This window comes from Silene latifolia, chromosome 1, assembly GCF_048544455.1.
Source record: "Silene latifolia isolate original U9 population chromosome 1, ASM4854445v1, whole genome shotgun sequence".
Taxonomy (NCBI): Eukaryota; Viridiplantae; Streptophyta; class Magnoliopsida; order Caryophyllales; family Caryophyllaceae; genus Silene; species Silene latifolia.
Window position 1 is genome coordinate 153,461,825 of NC_133526.1, and position 6,000 is coordinate 153,467,824.

General features: G+C 37.0%; 1 non-coding gene across 1 annotated transcript; it reads right to left on the reverse strand.

The window, feature by feature from the left end:
• Window positions 1–5,649: 5,649 nt before the first annotated feature.
• LOC141619409 (small nucleolar RNA R71) lies at window positions 5,650–5,756 on the reverse strand. Its single transcript, XR_012531699.1, has one exon. It is a non-coding gene; the product is annotated as a small nucleolar RNA R71 (small nucleolar RNA).
• Between the last annotated feature and the right edge of the window lie 244 nt (window positions 5,757–6,000).

The following is a 6,000-nucleotide window of genomic DNA, read 5'->3' on the forward strand; positions in this document are numbered from 1 at the left end:
AAATGATTAATGTAAATTGCTTAACAAAAGGAAATACTTAACAATATGTAAACTAAAATGAAAACTAGAGAAAATTTGTGTGCTTAAGGCTATATGAAAGGTGTAAGAGAGTGTAAAAAGATATCCTATAATGACGGATTAAGGCCCCTATTTATAGTGAAATAGAGGCATAACGTAAAGTCCATAGAACAAGCTAGCCCTGATCGGGGCATGGCCACCCCAATCGAGGTCGTGGATATCCGACTATTTTTCCTTAACTCTTGATTAATTGCTCTAAGGAATAAAATGTATGCGTGATAGGCTATCACACACCTATACAAAGATAATTTCCCTAGACACAAATAAATGTAGTAATAGGGGTCGAACACAAGGATACGGGAAATGCGCTATGAAATGCTATGAGTAGACTTCTATCAAGATCGATAACGATTAGTTTGGTTTGTTTGGTTTGATGATTAGCAAATAAAATGATATAACAATATATCATTAAAGGAGTCTAGGGGAGTCGGGTCACACATGCAATTGTAAATATATATTCATGTTAAACTCGGAAATAATAACATTGTCAATTGTTTAGGCTTGAAGACACCCACCTATCGATATTAATGTCAACCATAGACCGGGTCCTAGAGAAACGCTCGTTTATGACTAGATCGTCCTACTACAAATGCTTAGTCTAATCCGATTCCGTGCCTCTCGACTTATAGAATGAATTAACAAACTTAATCGATGATTATGGCCACTAAACAAAGATTAATCGTGACGATACAAACATGTGATAGAAACAATTAGACAATATTATATCAACCTAATTTATCATTTTATATATATTGGTTATTGCATGGCTTCCCTAGTCCATAGACTAAGGAAATTTAGCTACTCATATTGAAATGTAAACTACCAACTATGATGTAAGAAATGCTAAACATGACTATAGAAATGATATAGACTAAAGAGTGAAACATGAAATGTAAAAATAAACTATGTGATATAATTGAAGTACTAATGACGAAACTATGTGATAACTAAAATGGAAATGTAAACTAAATAAACTAGAATTAGAATTACCGAGTAAGAAATAGAACTTGAACTAGGAACTTGCAAGAAAGAACATATGAGAACCAAAAGCTTGAATATATAAGAACCAAATGTTTAACAAATATCAAATGCTTAACAATATCAAAACTAATATGAAAACTATGAGAGAATTGTTTGCTTGAGGCTATAAGAGAGTAAAATGGTATAAGAAAAATGTATGAAAGATGTCCTCCAATGACAGATTAAGGCCCCTATTTATAGTAAAATAGGGGCATAACGTAAAAGTCCAAGAGGAGGTCAACCCTGATCGGGGTTGCCAGCCCCGATCGGAGCCATAGGTTTTCGGGTATTAATCTTCAACTCTTGATTAAATGCCCCCAAGAATCCTATGCAATGACTTAACTCCTCCTTAATCACCCGGTTAATCACATAATTTGGCATCCCATGAGCATCCAAAGTTGAGCATCCCATGTGTTTGTGTGGACTTCTTAACTTGGGCTTCATTTGTGATTTTATATGTGCATCAACCCACTTCACAATTCTTCATGCATGTTCCTTGTCATTTCCATAATATCCTACCATGGTCCATCTTGCTTCCACTTAGCTTAGTGAACTCGGTGCATGTTAAAATAATGGGAAAAAGCATCTAAGTGCTTCATTCCTACAAAATGCGATAAAATACAAGCAACACACCTAGAACACAAGATTAGCTCACAAATATACTAATCAGGCTTCATTTGTGATTTTATATGTGCATCAACCCACTTCACAATTCTTCATGCATGGACCTTGTTATTTCCATAATATCCTACCATGGTCCATCTTGCTTCCACTTAGCTTAGTGAACTCGATGCTTGTTAAAATGACGGGAAAAAGCATCTAAGTGCTTCATTCCTACAAAATGCGATAAAATACAAGCAACACACCTAGAACACAAGATTAGCTCACAAATATACTAATTAAAGTATGATATTCAATAAAAAAAACGAGCTAAAATGAGGGGTAAAATCTTATATAAAATGGACATATCAATGCGTCTTAAATCATCTTTAATCCTCCGGTTAAATGTGATATTAGCACCCAAAGAGCATCCTAAGCTTGCTCTAATTGACTTGGTCTTTGGACTTCCTTTCGGGCTTGACTTTCATTTCTTCATTTATTCATCAACCCAAGCTCCATGCTTCTTACTCGGGTTTGGAAATTACCAAAACGCCCTTCCGCTGTCATGCTTAGTCTTGTTAGCCTCGTGAACTCGTGTGCTTGCTAATTTGACGGGAAAAAGCTACAAAAAGCTTAATTTCTTACAAAACACAATGAAAACAAGCAAACAAAACTAGAACACAGAATTAGCTCATATAATCACTAATATTAGTGCAAATGACATATAAAATAGAGCTGAAATAAGAGGTAAAATCATATATAAAATAGACACATCGGGGACCTGGATTTCAGTGTGGAGTTAAGGCCTGGTACGAGCCCTATCTCTAAGGCTCTCTACCGTATGGGACCTAATGAATTGGAAGAGTTTAAGAAACAGCTAGAAGAGTTGCTTGACAAGGGGTATATCAGACCGAGTGTATCGCCTTGGGGTGCACTACTTCTATTCATAAAGAATAAAGATGGGAGTTTGATACTTTGCATCGATTATAGAGAGTTGAACAATCTCATGGTTAAGAACATATATCCTCTACCACGTATTGATGATCTCTTTGATCAATTGAGTGGAGCTGGGGTAATCTCCAAAATTGATTTGAGGTCGGGATACCATCAGCTGAGGATAAAAGATGAAGATATACCAAAGACAACATTCAGAACTTGATATGGACACTAGGAATTTATGATCATGCCTTTTGGGTTAACTAATGCATCGACAGTATTTATGGACCTAATGAACCGGGTATTTAGTCCCTATATTGACCAATTCATCGTTGTTTTTATCGATGATATTTTGGTATACTCTAAGAACATAGAGGAGCATGCAGAGCATCCGAGGATTGTATTGCAAACTCTGAGAGATAACTAGTTTTATGCCAATATGAGCAAGTGTGAATTCTGGTTAGAGAAGGTGGCATTCTTGGGTCATGTGGTATCTAAGGAGGTAGTTTCTGTTGATCTTACCAAGATTAAGGCTGTGTCTAAGTGGGAAGCACCAAAGAATGTTGCTGAAGTGAGAAGCTTTCTGGGTCTAACTGAGTATTACTGAAGATTTGTGAAGGACTTTTCAAATATAGCTAAACCACTGACGGCATTGATGAGGAAGGAGAACAGATTCACTTGGGATGAGGCTTGTGAAAAAACATTTCTTACCTTGAAAGATCGTCTGACTACGACACCTATCTTGGCCTTGCCTGATGATAAGTGCATATTTTATATATTTTTATCCCCTATATTAGCTCCATTTTACATGACATTTAGCACTTATCATAGTGTTTTGAGCTAATATTTGCTTTTCTAGTTGCATTTGCTACTTTCCGCATGTTTTGTAGCATACTTAAGCTTTTTGGAGCTAAAATACTACAAGATGAGCTACTAGAGTGAAATGGCTAAACAAGACCAAGTATTGGATTAGCATGGAGTATTGGCATGGGTTTTGCATGAAGAAATTGATGGACTAAATGTGTGTAATGCAAATATGGCCAACAATCAAAGCTAAGCCCAAACTCCAGTTCAAGTCAAGGTGGAAAAGATAGGATTCCAAGCTACCTAGGATGCCAAGAATTAAGGTCTTAACCGGGTGATTAATCGCACAATTAATCACCAACATAGGATTATCAAAGCAATTAAGAGGAGAATTAAGGCAAAGGAGCTGGAAACCCACGTCCCCGATCGGGCCCCCAACCTCGATCGGGGTTGCATGTCTCTTGAATGTTTACGTTTCACCTTGCTCCCATATATAAAGGGGAGCCACTTCATAGCTTAGGCATCGAATTTCTTACGTCTCGTACACTTTACATAGCCTTAAGCATTATAGTTCTCTCAATAGTTTTCATATTAGTTTCAATATCGTTAAGCTTGTAGTTCTCAAACATTTAGTTCTTAATACATTTCAAGCATTTGGTTCTAATATTGTTTCTTCCATACAAGTTCATCTCTATTAAGGTATTTCCATTTCTAGTTTACGACTTTACACTTCTATTTAGTTTACGCATAGTTTATTATTAGTAATTTATTCACTTTACATTAGTTTTATTTCTTTTGCATGTTATATCATTTAGTTTATATAAATCATACAATCATGTTTAGCATTTCTTATAATATAGTTTATAATTTACACTTTAGTATGAGTAGCTAAATTTCCTAGTCTAAGGGCTAGGGGAGCCATGCAAAATCAAGCATATAACATGTTAAAATAGGTTGATAATAATATTGTTCAATTGCTTCTATCACATTTTTGCAACATAATGTTTAATCTTTGTTTAAGGTCTTATTCAATTGATTAAGTTTGTTCATTCATTCTAAAGTCGAGAGGCACGGAATTGAATTAGACTAAGCATATGTAGTAGGACGACCTAGTCATGGACGAGAGTTTCTCTAGGATCCGGTCTATGGTTGACACTAATGTCGTAAGGTGGGTGTCTCTAAGCCTAAGCAATTGACAATGTTTTTAATACCGAGTTTAACATAATTATATATTTACCTTTGCATGTCTGACCCGACCCCCTTAGACTCCTTTTTATTATATAATTTACATTATAGTTTTTGTTAGTTATCAAACAAACAAACAAACAAACAAACAAACCCAAAACGAAATCGATCTTGATAGAAATCTTCCCATAGCATTTCACAACGTAATTCCCGTCTCCTTGTGTTCGACCCCTATTGCTACATTTACTTGTTGTTTAGGATAATTATCTTTGCATAGATGTGCGATAGCCTATCAAATTTTGGCGTCGTTGCCGGGGACACGGTTTTATTGCGTTTTGATTTGTCGATTTTTATCTTGTTTTCTTTTGTCTTGAGGAACACTTGTTCCTTGAGACCGTTACTTATCATTTTCCCATAAATTGTTGTCTTATGCCCAGGTCCTCTCGTAGTGGATAATTGCTTTCACCGGATTTTGATCCCGAGAAAACCTTTAGGAGAAGACGACGTTTTTGGAAGGAAGTGAAAGAAGCCTCTTCTCCCGAACAACTTGAAAGTGCTAGAAAGTCTTACCTAGACTATCTAGAAATTCTTGAAGAGGAGGAGGTTTCTAGCTCATCATCTCCACCACCACCACCACCATCTACTACTAAAAAGATGGTGAAACTTTCCGATCACTCAAATCCCACCGCGGCCATGCTTCCGGCCGGTATCACAACTACTCAAATTACCGCGCCGGAATTCGAGATCAAACCGGCTTTCATTAGCCTTGTGGAGAGAAAGAAATTTGGGGGAAGTCCTTTAGAGGATCCTAATTTGCATGTGCAAAATTTCTGTGATTATTGCTCTATGATCCGACAAATGGGCGTCACTCAAGCCCAAATAAGGGAAATACTTTTCCCTTTGTCTTTGAAGGACAAGGCCAAGCTTTGGATCAATAGCCTTGACCGCACCGCCATGGGAATCGCCAATTGGGAGACATTGGCTCTTGCTTTCTATCAAAAAAAATTTCCACCGGAGAAAACTCAAACTTTGAGGAGCCAAATCACTGAATTCCGTCAACAAGCTCTTGAGAGTTTATATGAGGCTTGGGAGAGGTACAAGGAGCTACAAAGACAATGCCCACATCATGGGCTAGATGATTGGTTTCTAGCAATAACATTCTACAATGGATGTTGTGCCGAGTCTCGAAGGATTCTTGATTCCGCCAACAATGGGCGGTTTGATCAAATTGACACCGACCTTGCTGATGCCACGATCGAATCTATGGTGGTCCATGATGTACAATATGTCAATTCTCGCATTGTGCCACTTAAAGGTAAATAAGAATCCTCCAACAACTCCGTCTTGCTAGCTCAAATTGCCTTACTCCAACAACAA